Here is a 23,584-nt window from a genome sequence, read left to right as displayed (position 1 = left end):
TAATTAATTAAAAAAAAAAACAAAAAACAAAAAACATACAGGTGCAGGTTTTTGTGTGGACATAATCTATAGTTCATTTCATGAAATACCAAGGACTGCTGTTGCTGGAATATATGATAAGAGTATGTTTAGTTTCATAAAAAGCTAACAAATTGTGTTCCAAAGTGGCTGTACCATTTTGCATTTTGGCGGGAACCAGCAATAAATGAGAATTGCTATTGCTCCATATCCTCACCAGCATTTGTTGTTCTCAGTGTTTTGCATTTTGCCCACTCCAGTAGATACATCGGGGTTTCTCATTGTTTTTTAATTTGCAATTCTCTAATGACATATGATATTGAGCATCTTTTCATATGCCTATTTACCAAAGCTATGTCTTCTTTGGGAGGTGTCCATTCAGGTCTCTGTCTATTTTTTAATGAGGCTGTTAGGTTTTTTTATTGCTGAGCTTTAAGCGTTCTTTGTATATTTTGGAAAAACAGCTCTTTATCAGATATATATGCACAAATGTTTTTTTGCCTGTCTGTGGCTTGTCTTCTCATTCTCTTGACATTGTCTTTCTCAGAGCAGAAGCTTTTCATTTTAATGAAGTCCAGCTTATCAATTATTTATTTCATAAATTGTGCCCTTGGTGTTGTGACTCCATATTTTTTAGCAGGGGTTTCTCAGCTCAGAATTAAGAGGAAAGCTGAGACAATACAGTTTAAATTCTTGTCATAAAGTAACTTTTTATGTGGGAAAATGAGAACTAAAGAGGTTTCAAAAGAAATAAGAATTATAAATATTTATTTAGTATGTTTAAAGTTTCTGGAAGACACCTAAGACCTTTACATTTAATATTTGATTTAATCCTCACCACAAGTATATATACATGGCTCTATAACATAAAAATCATTTTACAAATAAGGAATGTAAAACTAAGAGAGATTAATTGTATTCCCAAGGTTAGGTAGCTGGCTACTGTTAGAACCAGGATTCAAACACAGAAAGATCCAGAATTCCAACCAGTCAGGATTCTGTAACACCATCATATTTATTCACTTCACTACCTCAAGAATGTTTTTAGAGAAAATGTGCAAGTGTTCAGGCTCACAAGATGTGGATATCGTTATAAATGCAAGAAACGGTTCCAGTAGTTTGAGGAAATGAAGCAAATGTCTTCTTTAGTTTCTTTAGAGCCCAAGTTCCTTGGCGCCTCCCTCCTCTCATACCTTCTCATCATTTCATTATTAACAGCCTTGGATAATCATTAATTATGCACCATCAGTTATGCTTGTATTATCGTTTCAAATAGATACAATATCTGATTGATTTGACTAAAATAACCCCCTTGTTTAATTGTCAATTTGCATAAATTCACATGCAATGAGGTGTGTTGCACAGTGATTCTTTAGGCGCTGAAAACAGCAGCAACAACCTGAACAATGGGAGGCCCAGGCTCACAAATTATTGCTATATTCATCTGGAAAGGAATTCCATTAAAACTGACTTTCCTTTGCCTGGAATAGTGATGAGGAGTTTGCGAATTTATGCTACCATCGACTTTATGGGGAGACACTACTGGGAAACACGTACCCATGACCACTGGCGAGACATCTGTCCTCCAAGTAATTAAAATCGCTCGTGTGTTGGTCCAGTGCTTTGATGGCAGGGTGATGGGTTTCATGCTGGTGCTCTCATTACAGAGCTGGCTGTCTGAATGTGACCTCCAAGTCCAGGGAGTTGAATGAGTCACTTCTCCCACCGACTGAGAGTGAGGTTTCTGTTGAAGGTGAGTGAGGTGAACCAACATATTTACTCTAAGTCTGTTTTTCTTTGCTTCTTTGATAATAACATTTTCAAGTGCCTACTATGTGCTAGGCATGAATTAGGAATCATACACAATTTTATTCACATTGAATACTCACAACAATCTTAAGAAGTTTATGATAATATCATATTTTCATTGGTACAAATTTGACAAGTGGCAAAGCTGCAATAGATCCTAAGTCTAATGGACTCAAATCTCTGCTATATTATCTCCCAGTACCTATGTGTAACAATTTAACCAGAACCTAGGAGAACCTAGAGATACTGTTATTCATATACGGGACATATATATTTTTTAAAGCATATTAAGATAATTTCTTCTATTTTCTAGTGAGGCTGCATTATTTAAGCCACTACTGGTCCTGAGATGGTTTTAAACAAAGCACGGTTGCACAATATGTTTTCTGGAATTTTTTTTTTGTTGTTGTTATACTCTAATACCATTTGATATTTTTATGGTTCTACAATTTTCAAAGAACATCAAAGCTAAGGTGAATACATAATTTCTAGGCCATTTTTGGAATTTAAGTAGTATTTTAATCCCCATTTTACAGATGTGAAAATTCAGAAATTTACTCGCCCATAATTGTAAAACTCTTAAATAAAGGACTTAAAGACCTCTCATCTCAAGTCTATCCTTTTTCCTCTGCACGTTCATGCCTTTATTATTTGTTTGCTTGTTTGTTTATTTATTCCTCTTTCCCTCTTTTATTTCAGGTGATCACTGTACTCATGAATGCTCCTGACTCCCCAGAATATTTACACAGGAATACTTGAGCACCTACAGAAGATAGTGAGTGTCACAAATTAAAACACTTTTTAGTGAAGTACCTTATCCTATTAGAACATACTGTTGCTGAGTCCTACACTCTCAAGATCCAGAAAATGTATTTTGTATGCTATTTTTCTGTCTTCTCTACCCCAGAGCTCATGGGCCATCACAAGCTTTGAACACTGGGAAACCTCTGTCATCTAGTCTCATCTACCAACTGCTATCTGGACAAGTGTCTTTTTCTGGACATTTTCACTTTATGTCAGATTAATTTCCCAACTTAACCAAAGTACTATGTAGGCAACTGCCACAGTAACTTAAAAGTTAACAAAAGTTCACTAAATTTAGGGTTCTCAATAAGTTTGAGAAAAAACAGTATGCATTTAAAAAGAACAAGAAGTAGTAATAAAACAAAATAAATGAATATGTATCAAGAACTGATGGATATAAAAAGTAACCAGCAGGAAATTTTTTTTAGTAGGGGCTTCTCTTGTCTTTTGGGCACAGAGACAAGTCAATATGCTACTTCAATGTTTTGTAAACTTTATTTGGTTTTTAAAACATCTTTACTCAGAACTGCTCATTTCAAACACAAGGCTAAATCAAACCCCAGAATTTTCCGCATTCTTGATGATGCCATAGTGGTTCCTGAAATAGACATCCTCTTCTTTGCTGGTTTTTGGAGGGGTATCTATCATATAGCAATATGAAAAAGAGGCTCTGGTTGATAAGATTTTTCTAATATGAAGAAAATGCAAGTGATACAAGTTAAATAACAAACCCTCACTAACTCAGGTGTCTGCTTTGGGGAATGAGATACTTTTCTTTGCTTAGGATACATGCTCATATACAATGTGAGACAACTCTACCCTTGCTAATATAGGGTTTCATCAACTGTGAAGTAATGTTTCTTACATACTGGCTAATAGTTGCATTTTAATGAAGATTATACCATTTTTAAAATTTGGGATGTGAAAGTAACCCCATTTTAAAACATAGCAGATTTCTTTCTCACTTATGTCTTTATTTTTTTTGGAAATTACATAATTTTAAAATCTCAAGTATTTAAGTTACTATTGTAAAATCTCCGCATGAAGCCTGTTTTAGTGTCAAAAGTAGCCACACCCTGCTATATTCTAGCTGATTTTACTTCTTGGTTATGATTATTTAAATATAGTAGAATGAGAGATGAATGGGAGATTAGTATATAACACCTTCAAAAATATTTGAATAGTAATGTGTTTTAAATATTTAATAAATATGAATTAACACTACACATTCTAAAATATATAATTGCACATAAAACCCTTGTTCTTCTTATTTTAAATGCATTCAGGGGAAAGCTGTTAAATAAAAAAAATGATATTCCCAGGGTGAAAATCATAGAATTGTATGATTCTTATGCCTCTACTTATTATGCAGTCTTAATAAGTAGTGGGTTTTTATAAGAATGAAATGTTTTTGTTATGCATTGCAAACAATTGGACTTAAAGTACTGTCAGTTTTCAAAAGTACAGTGCTGAGTTTGTACCAGTTCTGAAATAGCTAATACTTTTGTTAAAATACATTTGGTTTTTCTTACTGCAAGAAGTAATTGAATTTTGAAATAAATATTGCAGTTTGCTTAGTAAGGTTACAATGACATAAACATTCATTAATATAGAGTACATTAAGTATCATGTATTGTCTCAGAAGCAATAAATGCCACCAGATTTCTGCTTCATTATATGTAAGATATGGTAACTGGAAAGATACTATCATTAGGTCAAATATCTTTGATCCCTACTATAGAAATTGCTAATATTTTAGAAATTAGTTGAAGTTAAAGACTTATCTGTTCCCTGATTTAGCTAATGCTAGTCAGGGCAATGTCATTTTGTACAATATTGAGTTTCATTGTGAAATTATACTCATCATTTGAGGCCCAGACTGAATCACATCTCTGCTAGAGGCATTTATTTTATTAATTCATGGCATACAACGATTGGAATAAACCTTAGAATTCATCATGTCATACTCCTAGACCAGAATTTCTGAAATATTTTTGTAAATATAAACTTTGCATCAGCAGCACACCTCAAAACCCCTCATAAAATCATATTCTTTAAAGGGTGAAGCCCAGAAATATGAATTTAAATTGGCACTCTAAGTGATATTATACATTATAAAATTGTCAAACCACTACTCCAGCTGGGCTTGGAATCCTTCTTTGACAACTTTTCTAATGGTTAAATAATTTGGAGAAAAAAGTGCTACCTCACTACACTCAAATGCTGCTCAAAATCTAGGTAGTTCTATTATAAATATTATTATGCCTTATACTTTGTCAAAAGTTGTTGCTTCCAAACATCTATTTCAGCTTTATGAAACAACAAAGAAACTTCTAATCCTTCAAATACATTTTAACAGTTTATGTAATGTTAGTTATATCCTCACGTTATTAAGTTTAAATAAGAACTTTTATCACTTTCTCATGACGTGGTTTCAGGCTTCCTAACTCTACCTACTTATTAAAATCCTGATAAATTTTACTGGAAAATATTCCTCTTAATGTAGTGCATACAAAATCAAATGCAATCTTTTCCATGATAGGATGGGTCCCGCAACTTAAAAGAATGAATGAATGAATAAAAGCATAAAATTTAAGTGGAAATGAACATCTTTGAAAACATGCTGTGTCACTGGCACTACTCAAGTTCTTAATATTCCTTGTTTTATGTAACACTGCCTTAAACATATGAGGTGGGACATTTATTATTAAGTGACTTTTAATATTTTCCTTAATATCACATCCTTAACTATGGTTGCACTAGTATTCAGAACCTGGTCTGTTTGCCACCACACCTTGTGTTTGCTTTCTATATACCGTGCTTATAAAGGAATTTATTATCTTTAGCCTAAAAATGAAATTTCTATTGACCTCAAAGTGATCAATAATTGTTCATAAAAGTGTGAGCAGTATTACTTTCAAATGTATCAAAGAATGAAATCTCATGATGTCTTATTAAAATAAGCAATATTATGATCATCAATTTTATTATCATGACAAGTATTAATTCAATGATCAAAATTAGCCAATTAGTAAACTAAGGAATTTCTAACTATTATTTTATTTAATCCTCAAAATAACCTCATATGGTAGATATGAGGCACCAAACAAAGGTAAGGACAAGATCCAAAAAGCTTCCAGAGGGCATCAACAGATCACGTACAAAAAAGGAGAAATAGAATGTCACCAGGATTCTCAGCAGTAACATTGAGAATGGAATAGCTTTATATTTTGTCTGAAAGTACAGCAAAAGGAATAAAGGCTCCTGTAATATTAAGGAGGAAAATTTGGGAGTTGAGAAAAGAAGCAAATGTCTTATGACTACATTAAGAGAAATTTGTTGGGTTTCTTTCTTCCTTCTTTCTTTTCTTTCTACTTTCTTTCCTTCTTTTCTTCCTTCCTTCTTTCTATTCCTTTCTTTCCTTTTTTTTATGCTTTTGATGTTTAGCTTAGAAAAGTAAGCTACAAAAAAAGCAATTATTAACTTAAAGGGAGACAACAAAAACAACAAAAGCAAAATGTTTTCATAAAAATGAAAACTATATTATATTATGTGGCTTAGTTATAAAAACAGTCTATTTCATAATACAGTGTTTAATATTGATATAGACAAAATTTGCACTATAAATATTTTTGGAAAGATGGGAGATGTGAATGTGTGAGTGTGTGTGTGTGTGTGTGTGTGTGTGTGTGTGTGTGTGTGTGTGAGAGAGAGAGAGCATGCAAGGTCAAGAGAAAAGGAATAAAACTCTTTTATAAGAAAAATTCATAGATAATTTTCTAAAAGAAATAAGTAGGAAAAAGGCATTTTTTTGTTCAATTTCAGCTTTAACATATGAGGAACTGAGAAGTCATCTCTCCTACTCTTACATTAAAAAAAGCTAAAAAATAAAATAACAATCAATAATGATTGCAGAATCCATGAAAGAACTGAGGTCTCAGGGAAAACTGCCACCCTAAAATCTGGAGAGACAGGCAGATGCAAAAAGTCACAGCTGATTGCTGCTTATCTGGACCAGAAACATTAGAACCATAAATTAAGAACACTTAAGCTGCAATTTTTACAAATTACTGGAGGCTGAGTATAGACTAGTTTGAGAGTAAGAAACTCCTGGTGGCTGCAGTCTTGTGTGTGTGTGGGAGAAGGGGGGAGGCACACTTTCAAGAGTTTTAACTACCACGCCAGGTTCTCAAGGGAAGGAGTCATGAAAGACTGCCTCAGGACCCTGCAAGATGAAGGGGAGGAGTAACTGTTGTGAAATACACAGAGTACATTCTACACACAAAATATCTTCCAGCAAATAGTTAACAGAGAGAACATTTTCTAAATTATTCTATGAGGCTATAGCCATAAAAGAGGCTAGAGAAGAAAATCATAGGATTGTGCCAATTAATACAGAAACACATTTAACAAAATCCAACACTTACTCATGATAAAAACATTCAACAAACTAAGAAAGGATGGGAGCTTTCTCAACTTCATGAAGCACCTCTACAAAAAAAACCTACAGCCAACAACATACTTAGTGGTGAGAAACTGGACTCTTTCACCTTAAAATTTGGAAGAAGGCAATGATGTCCTTTCCTATCAATCATATGGCGCATCATACTGGATGCTTAAGTAGTACAATAAGCAAGTAAAAGAGATAAAGAATAAGCAATAAAGATATACATATTGGAAAGGATGAAATAAAATCACCTTTGTTCACAAATGACATGAATGTCTATGTAAAGAAATCCCAAAAAACCTATTAAAATAAACAAATTAATTATTAATTAGATAAATGGATAGATTGATAGATGATAGGTAGATAGATAGATGATAGATAGATTGATAAACTTCCTAGAATAAACTAGTATAGGAAAGATACAAGATACATGGCTAATGTAGTAAAGTCAATTACTTTCCTATATAGCAGCAATAAACAACTGGAAATTGTAATTTAAAATAATGCCATTTATGGTAGCCCCCCTAAAAAATACAAAATTAAATATCTAACTATAAATCTAACAAAATACCTATACAAGATTTGTATGTAGATTCCCTCGAATTCAGTATCTTTAAGATGTTGTTGACTGAAAAAAATGCACAACCTAATAGTTGAGAATTATATTTTATTTGGAAGGCAAAACTGAGGACTTAAGCCTGGGATGCAGCCTCTCAGATAGCTCTGAGAGACTGCTTGGAAGAGGTAACGGAGGAGCCAGGATATTTCAGAGTTTTTGCAACAAAGACTAGGTAGTCAGAACTTCAAAAGATTACTGTTAATTAAAGAAAACCAGATATTTCTATGTACAGGAAGAGGCAAGCCTCTGGGCTCTTTGAAATCATTCCTTTGATATGCACCTTAACTATCTAGGACCAGTATCCTGCTTCTCTCCATCCTGAGTCCCCTCAGGGTGCACAGTTGGGGGTGACTGCAGTGGCTGAAGGCTTGGCAGCAGGGCAACCTGTTTGTCTCCATCCTGAGTTTCCTGCAGGACTCACCCTCTGGGGTGGTTGTAGTGGCTTGATGGATGCAGCAGCCTTTGTTTACTGATATGGCAGGCAACATCTTTCATTTCACAACGTCAATTCTTCACACCTTGATGAATTGCTTTAATGCAATCTCAATCAAATCCCAGGAAGCTATTCTATGGGTATCCATAAACTTATTATAAAATATAAAGACAAAGGCCTAGAATAGTCAACACAATAGTGAAGAAGAGGAACTAAGTTGGAGGAGTCACACTACCCAATATCAAGAATTATTATAAAGCTACAACAATGAAGACAACATGGAACTGGTGCAAGAATATAAGTGTAGAACAGAAATGAGTCCAGAACTAGACCAACATATAGTCAACCGATATTTCACAAAGAGGTAAGGACAATTAAAAGGACAAGGGACAGTCTTTTCAACAAATGGTGCTAAAACATATGCAAAAAGTGAACCTAGATACAGACCTTACATCCTTCACGAAAGTAACTCAAGATAAATCATAGATGCAAATGTGAAATGAAAATCTATAAAATTTCTGGAAGAAAACACAGAAAATCTGGGTGACTTTGGTTTGGCAGTGAGATTTTAGATGCAATACCAAAAGCATGATCAATGAAAAAAAGAGTAAAGTGAACTTCATTAAAATTAAAATCTACTCTGCTATAAATAAATACTTGACCAAGTAAATACATAGGAAAGAAAAGAAATATCTGTGAAGGAAAATTCCTGTAGTTTATGTAGCTCTATCTCCCTCAAGAGATAGAGCATAACTCCCTACATCTTAAGTGAGGACTGTACATAGTGACTTCCTTCCAAAGAAGGCAGTATGGAATGGGAGGTGGGGAAGGAGTAACTTTCAGTGAGAAAACCTAACATACACAGCCAGATTGTCCAGGTTAGCGTCAGGTTGATAGTATGTATCCTTGATATGAGGTTGTGAAAATGCACTTTATTTCTGTAGTGGTCCTCTCCCAAACCCATAACCCAGTGTAATCATGAGGAAAACATCATATACATTCTAACTGAAATAACGTTCTACAATAATACCTAACCAGTACTACTGAAAACAGTCAAGGTCATCAAAAACAAGGAAAAAGGCAGTGAAACTGGTACAGCCTGGAGGAGCCTACAACAGTCTACAACTAAATGTGATGTGGTCTTCTGGATGGAATCCTGGAACGGAGAAAGGACATTAGGCGATCATAATGTATGAATATCGGTTTATTAATTGTAATGAATATAACATACTAGTGTAAGATGTTAACAATAGGGAAAAATCGGTGAGAAGTATATGAGAATTTTCTGTACTGCTGTAATAGGGAAGAACAAATCTGACTCCATATCGGTACACTTGTTTTTGGTACAAGTTAATCACTAAAGGGATATTGCCTATATTAAAGTATACATAATGGCCCATCTCCTTGGACCCTGCCTCCTATTCGTGAGTGTTAAACTAAAATACCTTTGTTTAAGGTCACAGGATACATCCTGACCAGGCCCACCTATGAATGGCTGCAGGAAGGAAGAAATTAACACATCCCCTCCAGAGTCTGTCTGGAACCAATAAATATTTGCAACAACATATCACCATTTTTTACTTGACCTCCTCACCTCCCCTTCTTTATTCTACAAAAGAAACTAGCAAAGCCAGGCAAGATGTTTTGTTGGGACACTAGTCCACCATCTTCTCCATTTGCGAGTTTTCCAAATAAAGTTGCTATTCCTTGCCCCGATAACTTATTTCTCGATTTATTGGCCTGTTGTCTGGTGAGCAATAAGAGCTTGGACTCAGTAATACTATCTTCTCAATTCTTCTGTAAAATTAAAAGTGTTCTAAAAATAGTTTATTAGAAAATATTATTTTTAAGGAAAATCCAAGTAAGTAGAGTAAGAAAGATCTCCAAGTGTTTGCTTCTTAGGAGTAGTATTCAATTGTTGGAAATGGCAGGATGGAATATGATGGCTTTCCTTTTTAAATTAGTAGTTTTCAAAAAAATTAATTGTGGATAGAATTTCTCTGCAAAAAAGAGAAGACAAGGGGGAAAGAGGAAGGAAGGAAGAAAGGGAGGGAGGAAAGAAGGAAGGAAGGAAGGAAGGGAGGTAGATAAAAGTCTTAGGTTAACTAGCTCCAAATTACCCAGGTAATAATAGGTAAAACAGGGACTTAAACTCAATTCTTTCTGACGCTAAAGCCCACAGGATCAGTCACTTTTTTGCCTTTCATAAAAAGAGGACAAAATGGCTAGAAGGACAGCAAGGTGTCTCTTGCTTAACCGTAGTTAAAAGGTAACAAATTTCATTTCTCATTCCTTCAGCAAATTCATTGAAAATGTATTCAGTGCCAGATGTTACGCAGCTGAATAACTTATTATAGTCTAAAAGAGAAACTTGGAACTTGCTTCAAATGTTGCAAACAGTTAAGTCAGTTTTACCTGCTTTGCCTTTTAATGTTCTTTAAGAGCCGATCTTCGTAACCTCTCTTATCATATCTTCTCTGTGTTATCATTGGAGTTTGATTTGTAGGGCCAGATTCTGGGGTGCACCTTTAGTTTAAGTTGATAGGAAAAGATTCAGCATCTTTATACAAAGCGAAATCCTGTTTGGGAAGCTTAGGAAAAAAATAACCTCTGTTGGATTGGAGTGAGAAAGTTCTTACTGCAACGTGTAAAAGCTGCTTTGCACATCATTTTATTCACTTCTTAATCAGTGGAGAATAATATATTATTGTTAGGTCAGGGCATAGTGCTTTTCTTCTTCAATGTTTTGTATTACCCATGTAGCTAATAGAAGGAGAATGGGTGGAGTCATTTTCCCCTCCCCGCCCCCCTTTTTAATGGTAGCCCAGAGGGATGAGGCTAATTTTCTGTGTAATTATTTTAAGATTGAGTTAGAGAATTTTTTTTTCTTGATTCTTTTCTCCTGTTGTGTTTTCAATTGAGAAGGAACACAATCTTTTTAATGAATTGTGACTGTGTAGACTGGAAACATCTCTAAAGATTCAGACCTAACCCCTGGGGTTAGTTTGGCTGTATTTTTTTAGAGCCCAGTCTGGGTTTTCATGAGGCCATGTGCGTTTCCTCTGCAGTTATGTTAGGAAGGGGGAAATGTCTTTGCTATGAAGATTCATAAAAATGACTGGGAGAACAAAACACTATTTATGAACAATAATTATTGTCTATAATATTATCTAACTATTATGAACAATAATTAGAAAAATGATTACTCAAATTTATCCCTCTAACAACTAATGTAGGAAAACCACAAAAAGACTTTCTCCTTTTAAAATAGTTAATAATTGCCTTTCTTTATGGTTTCAACTGATGTAAAATGACATAAAAGCCACTCTTCTCTTCTAAATCACATTTCAAATGTTAAAACAACACCCAGACTGCAGCATATAAGCAAAGTTACAATTAAGTTACACATGGATTGTCTTTTTAATTTTAATTGACACATTCAATATATATCATTATTTATCCCTTTTAAAGTAAATTAATATTCTGTGAATTTGAGGGATTCTTTATATTAGGCCATAGTAATCAACATCATATTTTATTGCATTGTATCACATTATTTCACATGATTATTTAATGTTATAGAGAAAGCACCAGAATGAGAGTCAAATCATTGCTAGTTTCCCTAACATTAGCCAAATCACTTGGATAAGCTACATGATCTTTCAGAGTTTCAATGTTCTCAAATTTAAAATGGAAATAATACATGCTCACTGTGCCTTCCAGGGTCATTATCAGTGACAAATAACGTGAAAAATTTTTGAAATTTGAAGATACCAATAATTTTTTAACAAAGATTATAATTAAACATTTGAATTATAGGCCATCACTACATTACAAAAGATTAAACCTTTGCAAGCAAAGATGTAAATGTATTAATTAAAAGATATATAAAGTTTTACAGGTCAATAAATTAATATTTTAAATATTAAGGCAAATTGAAGAAGCCATCAAATTAAAGACACATATGATTTTCTTCATTTAAAAGAAAACCAACATTTTGACTCAGTGTACCAAGCCCTGTAAACAGAACATGACTAATAAATTTATTATTCAGAAAATATTTAACTTGAGAATCATTTAATAAATAAGGATACATTATTAACATATATCAATTATGAATATTCTTTTAATGTTCTTGAAGATACTTGAAAACAATATGCATATTCCTGTATTTTAAATAACTTTTATATTTTTGTTTATATGATAATTTTTCTTATTTCTACTTAGTGTATCTGAAAATTTAACCAATTTTAACTTTTTTAATTACCATAAAAGACAATTAATACATTATATGTACTCAGTGTGGAGAAGATTCATTACATAGTTTCTGAATAAGTATTTCCAATACATTATTTATAAGTGTATTGCTTAAACTGCATTCTTATATTAATTCTGCAGCAAAATTCTCAGGTATAACTTCTTCCTCTGTGACCAGTATACTTTTTTCACTTGAGATGCTACAGTTAAACTTGATTCATTTCAGATTACACAATTCCAAATTTAAGAAAATTTAAATAAGAGCTTGTTAAAAGCTTATCCTTATTTATAAAACCACTTAAAAATAAAGCAAAGAAGTTTTACAAATAATATCTAGAATGATTATTTAAAATAACAAAATTAATTGTTTTGATTGACATAAAAGTAATTTGGAGGCAACTATGCATATGCTACAATATTGATATGCTAATTATGAATTATTACTTATCAAAATAAATTCCCTAAAGATGCACCACTGCTAAGTAACATGCAACTTTAAAGTTAGTTACAAGTCAGACCAGCCCTCCTCCAAATAGTCAAATTCAGGAAGAGTTAGTAATGTATCTTCCATCTGTGTTGTTAGGTTATAAAATTGTCAAAATCATATATATGCAATTTACATCTCATTTTTATTTCTATAATTTGCTTAGTGTAACAATAAGAGATAATCTTTGAAATGCAGTAATAGTATATAATCTGATACACACCCTAGTTCATCCCCTCACTATGGCAAAAATGAAATTCTTTACTAATAGTCCTGGAATCAACTTCATAATTTTTTCTAAATATGAAGCTGAATCCAGCCTCTGTACCCTGACACTGAATAAAATCTCAGAAACAAAGTTTTGGGTGAAGTAGAAAAGAAAGGCAAAGGAGGTCACAGCAGGCTAATGCCCTCAAAACTGTGTGTCCCGACCTGGAGTGGGTAGTGAGGAGTTTTTTGTTTTTTTTAATAAATCACATTAGGATTTTTTTTTTTTTTTTTTTTTTTTTTAATGGCTGTGTTGGGTCATCGTTTCTGTGCGAGGGCTTTCTCTAGTTGCGGCAAGTGGGGGCCACTCTTCATCGCGGTGCGCGGGCCTCTCACTATCGCGGCCTCTCTTGTTGCGGAGCACAGGCTCCAGACGCGCAGGCTCAGTAATTGTGGCTCACGGGCCTAGTTGCTCCGCGGCATGTGGGATCTTCCCAGACCAGGGCTCGAACCCGTGTCCCCTGCATTGGCAGGCAGATTCTCAACCACTGCGCCACCAGGGAAGCCCGATGAGTTTTATATTAATGGTTCAAAGAGGAGGGCATGAACAGCTCGTGGACATTCTGACTGGTCAGTGGTGAGGTAATTGGGAGTCAGTATCATCAACCTTCCGGTTCCAACTGGTCTTGGGTCTACATGCTTGTGGGCAGCATACAGTTAACTTCTCCCACCTGGTGAGGGTTTCAGTATCTGCAAAACAGTTCAAAGATATTACTATGTATATCCCTTGGTGGGAAATCAGGACCTTACCCCCAGGCTGCATTGTTATTTCTCTTGACTGTCCCTCCCTTGTCTTCACATCCCCTCCCTTACCTAATTAGCAACTGCTTGAACCTGCCCACTGGAACTCAGGGAAGGTCATGGAGGCTGAATGAAGTCTATTTCCTGTAATCAAGAAATGGGGGACACAGAAAAGTTTCTGTGCCCAGGAGCCCCATAGGGTCCTGCTCAGTTTCAAATACAATAAAACATTTTGTCATCCTTGCTTTGTAACTGAACCCAATACTTTTAATTTACATTCTCTCATTGGAGTCTTCATTAAACTAGTGCTCATGGGAAAACAAACTTGAGATTTTAGAGTTTTTAGAAGATCACAATGTTTTTCCAGATGGATCCCTAAATGTTTTAATGTTGTCAGATTATTCCAAGTCATGCTCTCAGTTTGGAAATTTAGAAATTTTATTGTATATTCAGAAGCTATATAGCCTAGAATGGCTGACTCCTTCAACTGAAATGCATAAAAAGCTATTGTATAAAATCAGAAGATCCACTTCAGTGAAAACGATAAGCAATAATTAGATCAGATATTTATTTGGGCCTAGAGAGGTCATCATTTTATTTCCCTCTCTATGTAATCCCGTGTAAGCCAGGTGATAGCTGATTGCTTAGAAATGATAAAAACAGAACAAAGAGATATTAGGTATAGTATTCAGATGTCTAACAACAACAAAATTACATACCTTGATGGAACCATCTTCAATATAGAGACCTAGCTGCCCCTAAAATGGGTCAGCTGGCCTACCAGGTATTCTTGGCCCTTAACAACACTGATGACACTGGTCTTTGTAATTTTTTTTCTCCTCTTTCATTCATTCTTGGTTCATCAAATAACCTTTTAGTTAATCATTTTTTCAATTAATTGAAATAAAATAGTTATTATAAGTTAACATTTACTTTAAATGCTTATAATGTGCTAGAAACCATTCTGAGCACTTTACAAGAGTGATTTCACTTAATCCTCTCAACAATTCTTCTAAAATTCAAAATTTTACAAATTAGGAAATGAAATTTTAATCAGTAAACTAACAAGATTAAATGGACATAGTTGGTAAGCAATGGATTTAGATCTCAATCCCAGGTGTGTTTGAATGTAAAGTGTAAAATTTTGACTCTCAGTAGCTTTCCATTTCCTATGATAGGGCAATCTTGCTCTCATTTTTATCTGCATTTTTGGGAGTGGGGACATTTCTCAATTGTTTCTTAGTACAACCAACCTTTTTATTACAGAAGATAAAACTTAGTTTTAAAAATGTCAAATAACTTGCTGAAATTACTCAGCTAGTAGGGACTAGCAAGGGACTTGAATCTGGATCTTCCACATTTAAAAAAAAAAATTATTTTATTATTATTATTTTTATACAGCAGGTTCTTATTAGTTATCTATTTTATATATATTAGTGTATATATGTCAGTCCCAATCTCCCAATTCATCTTACCACCACCACGACGGATCGTCCACATTTAAGGCTCATAATTGTTGCAGAGACAGTGTCCCTTTGGTAACCACTGGGCTCCTATGTGTGTACAAAATTCACTGACTGACTAAGCAAGAGATCTCTTTGGAGCAGTTATTTCTTTGAGGAGTAGTGCTGGTTAAGCTCTCTGTATACAATCTGAAGAGTCTCATCATCGTTAAAAGCACGTTGCAAGTCAGTTTAGGATACACATTTTTCTTCAGTTCATTTACACCTTAGTTTCAAGCAGACATGGCCACAAATAAACCTATCAGAACTCTCATTTAACATTCTGCGTATTCTTTTCTTTGGAATCACTTATTCCTGCAGCTTCTCAATTATCACTGGGGCCTCTGGAGATTTCCATTTTGGGAAAATTAACCTTTTTCCTCCCACCACAGAGCTTCAAAGCCACCCGCTACTGTTGCAATCTAAATGACTCAGGAATGAAAAACTGGAGCCACGGTGGGAAAAAAGATTCTCTGTGAGGTCCAAGCCTTTCTCTCTCAGCCGTAAGAAAAAAAGGTAACTAGTGTCAAGTACAACTGAATTTGCCTTGAAAAATGTTTCAGGCAATCATGCAGTGGATTATAACATATTATATAAGATGATCTCTATATTTTTCTTTTTTTCAACAAAGATGAAAGAAAATTGTATGCGTACATGTGTATGTTTGTGCTGTCTGTATAGTAATTCTAACGTTAGATAAAACTACTTACAGCATTTATTCCGATTAAATTGACTGTGAAATCAAGGAAGATTATAATCCGGGCAAAGTGAGGCAGATGTGCACTAAGTCACTCTACTCAATTCCATTAAGGAAAACTAGTTAAAATCATATTTTTTAGGCCCTGAAAAGCTAAGAAAATATATTGATTCCTTATTAACAAAAGTTCTTCAGCACCTAGCGTAGTGTTCATAAGTAAGTGTAAGATGAATAAACAGATGAATGAAAAGGTCACAGACAATTTGTCAACATCCTTTAAGAAAAAGCACAATGAAGAAGAAACAACTGTCATGTAAAGTGTTAAACTTTATCACTATTTTTATCCAATTCTAAGGACCCAAATTATTTTAGAAAAGAGCTGAGCGTAATTTCAAAAATAAAACCTTTATAAAATTGTTTTTAAGACACTAGGCCTAGCTGTTCCTCTATTCCCACAATGTTGGTTAAATTATAAAGTATTTCCAATTTTTAGTTGACTTTCCACTTTTTAAAAATAAACAATTCAATAAAATTTTTGTTATAACCTAAAATAGTCACAGCCCCTTAGAGTTCAAAGTAAGGGAAATTGTCCTATCATATTTGCAGTACCCTTTTTCTTATATGAGTAATAGAAAGATAAACCACATTGCTTCGAATTCCTGTGAAGTGGTTCTAGTGTATCACATATCATTCCACGGTATACTGAGTATGTGAACTCTTCTGCCTTGATAATCCTGTGTTTACTACCATTTAAGGCATTTTGTAAGTCTTAGAGATGCACTCTGCATTCTGCTTTTGAGTCTTCTCCAACTGTAGGTGTGTAAAAGTTTAAAACATGATTTATAATCAAACATGGCTCAAAATACTTTTTTTTTTTTTTTTTTACAAACAGGACCTCGTAAATCTTCACAGCAATTTAAAAATAAGTTTATTTTTATTTTATAGATGAGGATACAGATAGAGCATAACTGCTCAATAAATCATTACTAAATGGATAAAAAAAGCTCAAAACGCCACTTTTCCAAGGTCACGTAGAAAATGAATTATTATTTTCATGTTCTAGCTTGGGAACTGGCCCATCCTACTGTTTGTGGTCCCTTGGAGTACTGGGAAAACTTGCACAAAGCACAACATATCTGCCTTGTGAAAGGAATGTTCTCAAGTTTCACTTGTGAGACAGCAATTTTGCATAAGGGTTTGGACGGCTTTCATCTCACACAGGCATTAATAAATGATTTTTATTTACCTAGGTAGTTAATCTATTGCATCTCATTTTTTTCTTTTTATATTGTACTAAGTATCTGTAGTTTTTTTATATGTCTCTTCAATAAAACAGAGTAGAAGAGGACAATAGAATTTCTGAATCAACTTAATCTGATCTATTCTCTTAGAATAAGGGTCCCCAATGGTGGAGGCTCAATTGTAACATGGTGTTTCATGAATCAACATCTACTCCATTAGTTCCTCCCTAGCTTTATGTCATTTATAGACATTTCTCCAAAGAAGACATACAGATGGCCAACAAAAACATGAAAAGATGCTCAACTTCAGGAATTCCCTGGTGGCGCAATGTTTAAGAATCCACCTGCCAATGCAGGGGACACGGGTTCGATCCCTGGTCCAGGAAGATCCCACATGCCAAGGAGCAACTAAGCCTGTGCGCCACAGCTACTGAGCCTGTGCTCTAGAACCCGCAAGCCACAACTACTGAGCCCGCATGCCACAACTACTGAAGCCCGCATGCCTAGAGCCTGTGCCCTGCAACAAGAGAAGTCACCGCAATGAGAAGCCTGTGCATCGCAGTGAAGAGTAGCCCCCATTCGCCGCTGCTAGAGAAAGCCTGTGTGCAGCAATGAAGACACAACACAGCCAAAAGTAATAAATAAAATAAATAGCTTTATAAAAAAAAAAAAGAAAGATGCTCAACGTCACTAATTATTAGAGAAATGCAAATCAAAACTACAAAGAGGTATCATCTCACACCAGTCAGAATGGCCATCATCAAAAAATCTACAAGCAATGAATGCTGGAGAGGATATCTGAGATCTGTGAACTTGGGGAGTCACTTGACTTCACTGTATTTGCTTCTTTTTCTATAAAATAAGAAAAATCTTTTCAGTTTCACAAGGTTGTTGTGAAAACAAATAAAAAAAAGTGGTTTGAATTGGACAGTGTTATGAAAAAAACAAAGTTATTTACTGCTTAATTCTACCTAGTCAAGCTTTCAATAAACTGTACACATATGAATTAAATAGATGATTATTTAATGGCTGCATACATACATAAGCAAAAGAACCAGCTTTTTACTCACAACCTACAGATAATTTATGTAACACAAATTTATTGATAAGATACTGTTGTTGACATATTAATGGCCCCCAAAGATGTCATGTCTAATCCATCAAATACATGAATATATTAGCCTACATGGTAAAGAAGAACTTTGCAGATGTGACCAACTTAATAATTTTGTGATGGGAAGATTATTCTGGGGGGCCCAATATAATCACAAGAGACCTAATAAGAGACAGGCAAGAGGAACAGAGTTGAAGAAGGAAGTGTGATAAAGGAAGCAGATGTAGGAATGGGGAGAGGAGGGGGCCAGGAACCAAGGAATGTGGGCAAACTCTAGAAGCTGGGAAAGGCAAGGAAACAAATTCTCTCCTAGAGAAACAGGGGAAATTCTTCTCCCTCAGAAGAAATGCAGCCCTTGATTTAGGACTTCTGATCTCCGGAACTGTTAGATAATAAATCTCTGTTGTTAGAAGTGTAAGATAATAAATTTGTGTTGTTTTGAGCCACCAAATTTGTGATAATTTGTTACTTCAGCTATAAGAAACTAATATAGATTCTATGCGCTGAGCCCCATTCTAAGTGATGGAAATATGCAGATGAACGAAATGGAGAAATAAGCCGAATATTGCGCTCTACATTTTACATAAATTCAAGTCATTTTTTACAACTGTACAGGTAGGTATAATAAGCCCCTTCTTTATCGATGAGGAAACTGGAAGCCAGAGTAATGTGTCTGTTGTCACACAACTAAGAGGTGAATTTCCTGTCTTTAGAGCCTGTGTCCTTTATACTCATTGTATTACCTCCTCCAAATAACCTGAAGGTACATGTCAGCGTAATATAGGTTATGCATCAAAGATTCATTTGCTGAGCTATGGCTTGTTTTGCCACTTGGGGGGAGATATGGGAGAAGAAAGCAAGTAAGGCGAAGAGGCTTAATTTGTAGAGATTCATTAGAAGAGTTGGAATTGAACTCACATAACTCAAGATGAGTCTGCATACCCAAGCCTACTAAAAAAAAGTAAAAGTTTTTCTTTAACTCGAACTTATTTTTAGTAATTGCTCCATAGACATTAATTTCAGATTTTTATTTGTAAATGTTTTTGTGAAACTTTTTATTTATAATTTGAAAGACCAAAATAAAACAAATGATGTCATTATATCATTTCCCTTAACACACTTATCTGACTTTTTAAACAATAGAATGGATTGAAAAGGAAGGCTAAAAATATATTTTTAACAAAAATGTTTATGGATAAAATTTATTAATACATTCCCACTTGTGCTGAATATTTTGAGAGTTTTGGTCAAAAGCAAGTTGAAGAACCCCGAGATCCACAGAAGTTGCTTCTAGCCCGGAGCTCATCTTATTTATTTATTTGTTTTCACTAATTGGAAATCACATTTCTTAGAAATGAAAACAAAAAGTATCCTTTTATAAAGAATGCCTTGCCTGAAGATTTTTCAACGAGGGTGAAAACAGTTGCAAGCCCATTAGTAGTTTTCCCTAAAATAATTTATTTTAAAAAGTCATTAGCTTACTAGAAAAAAACTGATAGAGGGCCTTTAAGATTTCTACTTTAAATTTCAGGGATTTACCTCATTAAAAATCAATTGCAGAACCAAAAGCCTCATGCATGTGTATGTGTGTGAGGGGGTGAGAGAAAGGGAAGTATGGATGTAAAAATCTTGCCCAGTTTTATTTAAATATTTCTGAAAATAAAAATCATCTTAAATGACATTAAGAAAAACTTCTTTGAGATGTTTACATTTTTTTCTAGTAGAAAATATAGTGCTACTTCTGGACATGTCATTATTATGTCTCATAACCAGGTTAGAAATTTCAATTTCTGATAATTTCCTTATAAATTAAGCCTTAAAATTGTCTCCATTATTTCTACTACTCTGCTGCAAATTTAGCAGTGAGTGAGTTTAATAAATTGTAAACATTACCCAACAATGTATAAGTCATGGAGAGAAAATAAATATATGCTGACTCTGCTAGTTTTTCATTCTAAGAAAAAGAAAAGAATTGGCTGAAAATAGAAACCTAAGAATCTTGGAAAAGGATGATAATAACATACTTAGCACTTTTCTAAGTAATTCTTTTTCCATTATCTTAAGCTATTTAAAAACCTTTGTGCTTGATAACCTGAGCTCGGTAAGAGGTACTATCTGGAGGATAGTGAAGTAGTTGATACATTTGTTTCTTCCCTCGTTGGAGACTTTATGAGCTATGTTGCAGTCAACTGCTGTTACTTCCAAAGACTTCATATATCAGAGGACAATGACCACAAGGCCAAGGTCATCCTTGAAGTTAGACAAAGGAAATGGCCCCAATAATATAATGATATCTACAATTATTTAAGGGGAACAAAGGTAAGGTGTGAGAATAATTTTGTCTTCTTTTGTAGCTAGTGAAGGAGTTTCTTCATTTATGAAAGGAGGGAATCTACTCCATGTCTTAGAATACATATCTTAGGCATTGTCATTGTTCCTTTCTTCTCTCGGCTATTTCTTCTGAACTTATCTTTTACCATGGGCTTTTAGATTTGCAAGGTGCCATGGAAGAAATTACTTTCTTCTTTAGGTTCAAAAGCAATAGTCAGGCTTGTAGTGCACACAAGTCAAAAATTTGTCATATGTTCAAAGGCACTTGTAGAATCTCAGAGCTATAATTTTAAAAATAATAAAAATAATAAATGATGCTTCCATAATATTGGAGGGTCAGATCTCTAAGGAACTTAGGCTATGGAGAATAGATAGGTGATAGATAGATTAGATAGGTAGATATTCTGATATAGCATTGTCCCAATAATAGCTAAGAGCATAGTTGAGGATTTCTGAGAATTTCTTTACTGCCTATATTGTTTTCAGGTCCCTTATAATTCAATGATCATTTTCAAGAAAACTACCCAAATAATCTAATATTAGGTGAATTCCAATAGGGCACCCAGGAATTCTTTCCACTCATTCTTCAAAAAAACTTTTTGAAGTAATTATCACCCAAATACATACGGAGAGAAAACTAGGGAGTGTAAGTGACTTATCCAAATTTAGCTAGGAAGTGGAAAAGTGGAAATACCAACAAAGACTTTTGATTTTTATGGCAAAATGTCTTTACAGTGTTTCTTGTCTTTTTAATTATTTGAATGCTTTTAACAAAAACAATGTAGCAGTAGGTGTTGAAGTCCCATAAGCAGAAATAGAATGAGGCACCTTTAAAAGTTATAAATTTTTTTACAAATACATTATTATACAAATTCTTATGAGGTAGACTCTCCAATTATATTGTCTTTAGATTTAGACGTCAATGATACTATTTTTTTCCTACCTTAATGTGAGTGATAATTCTCTTTGTTCTGTTGAGTTTTTCATTTAGTATCCTTCTTAATGTAAATTTGGAAAAAAAAAACTTTTAAAAGATAAAAACCCAAAGGAACAAAATCTAGAGTGACCGTGTCTGCAATGTGGGAATGTCCTGAATTTTAATGGGACGGGGAAACTATTTCTATCTTTTAAGTTATGTGAGCATATTCAGTTAAGAATACATTTCAATCCATTAGGATGTTATATGATTTCAGTATTGTCCTCACACAAAAACAGGGACATTAATGAAAAGAAAAATAATTAGCTCTGTGTTAATAAGATCATGGGGTGGTACTGTCAAATATCTGTTAGAGATGTATCCCATACATAAAGTCCTAAGAAAGAACTTAGTCTCTGGCCCTAGCATAGTTGTATGGTCCTTCAGCTAACATGTGAGAAATGGGTTAAGGTCCTACATCTTCTAAATTTATATTCCAGAAGCTAGCATCACTGGCCCTCCAAGTAGGCTATACAAGGAAGTTTCCAAGGAATGCAGTAACAATTCATAGCTACCTTAATGAGATATCTCTGTTGAGGGAGTGGGTTGAAAAGGTCAAGAAAAACCCCTTTTTGAATTTTTGCTGAAATGGTATAATTAATCAAATCAATGAAAGAAATCATTGAAAATCCATATTATTTTCTAATAGGTAGAAAAATCCAATCAACTAATAGGAATATACTGAGTTCCCACTTGATGTTTAATATGGACATATGGATCAAGATATTTTCTGCCATTTTCACTTGTTCTTGAACCATATTTTGCTGATTCCTAAGAAGAATGGAATACTAAGCAATGAAATAAAAGTCAGGCAAATTTCGATTGGGGTTTAGGGCAGTTAAGAATTCTGAGGCTCTGTACAATCTTACCAAAAAATTATGTGGTAATTTCTAATCGTTATCCAAGGCAATAGTTCAGGTTCAGAGAATTCTGAACAGCAATACGAAGAAATAGGGAAGAGGTACAACAGTACATAGGTCAGAAAGAACAATGAATATAAAATAACTAATTCAAAAATTTCTTTACAGATAGATCTGGTTTCATTAGTTAAGAATCTTACATTTAATAGATGATCATTAAATTCACTGCTGAGACAAAAATACCCTTTTAAATGTGCAAATCTTTTATCTCTTCATTTTTAAAATGATGGAAATAATTTAATTTGTTTTTAGACAGCTCTCAGTCCTAAGACAAGAGAAAAAACCTGGAAGTTAGACTGTTTGTGTTTGGTTAATATATGTGTTTAATATGCTAAAGAAATCTAATCTTGCTTCAATATTTGCAGAAAAATATGCCATTTATCAAAAACTCTTGGGCAGTCATTTTACTGCAAGTGTTCTTTGATTAACAAATAGATTCATTCAGCGAATATTTATGGAGCATCTTCTGAGCTCCAGGCAATGAAACAGATACAAGAGATTCAGAAATGAATAGGATAAACTGCATCTTTTTGAGGAACTCATAATCCTGTGTGAGATATATACATTGAGAACACTGCAATACAAATGCCACTCATGTAACAGAATTTAGTACAAAGTTTTATAGGTACACTAAAGAGGAAGTGATAAACTCTGACAGAAAAAGTTGGAAAAAAATCTTTACAAAGACATTTACATTTCTAGTGGGTATAAAGGGACAGTAGATAATTTAAACATAAAGAAGTAGCTGAAATTCCATTAAAAATTTATCTTTCAGTACTGACCTTCCCCATGTCCAGGGAGGGGGTAAGGGTGGGGACAATGAAATACAAAGAGGAGAGGACAAACAAACAGGGTATACTCGTGAGATTCGGGAGCACCAACATTAACGGAAACAAAGCCAGATTTGGATAGGGTCCTCAGAAA

The 23,584-nt window shown here is 34.1% G+C and overlaps 1 long non-coding RNA gene across 1 annotated transcript in view; it reads left to right on the top strand.

Moving 5' to 3' along the window:
- Positions 1 to 23,345, top strand: part of LOC309627397 — a 34,852-nt gene extending 11,507 nt beyond the window's left edge. Inside the window, exons 2-3 of the long non-coding RNA XR_014243720.1 lie at positions 42 to 15,897; positions 17,568 to 23,345. This is a non-coding gene — a long non-coding RNA (uncharacterized lncRNA). The remainder of the gene's footprint in view (positions 1 to 41; positions 15,898 to 17,567) is intronic.
- The last annotated feature ends 239 nt before the right edge of the window (positions 23,346 to 23,584 follow it).

The sequence above is a fragment of the Balaenoptera borealis genome (genome assembly GCF_965194805.1).
Source record: "Balaenoptera borealis genome assembly, chromosome: 4".
Lineage (NCBI taxonomy): Eukaryota > Metazoa > Chordata > Mammalia > Artiodactyla > Balaenopteridae > Balaenoptera > Balaenoptera borealis.
Note: the sequence above shows the minus strand (reverse complement) of the source record. Positions and strands in the feature narration are given on the sequence as shown.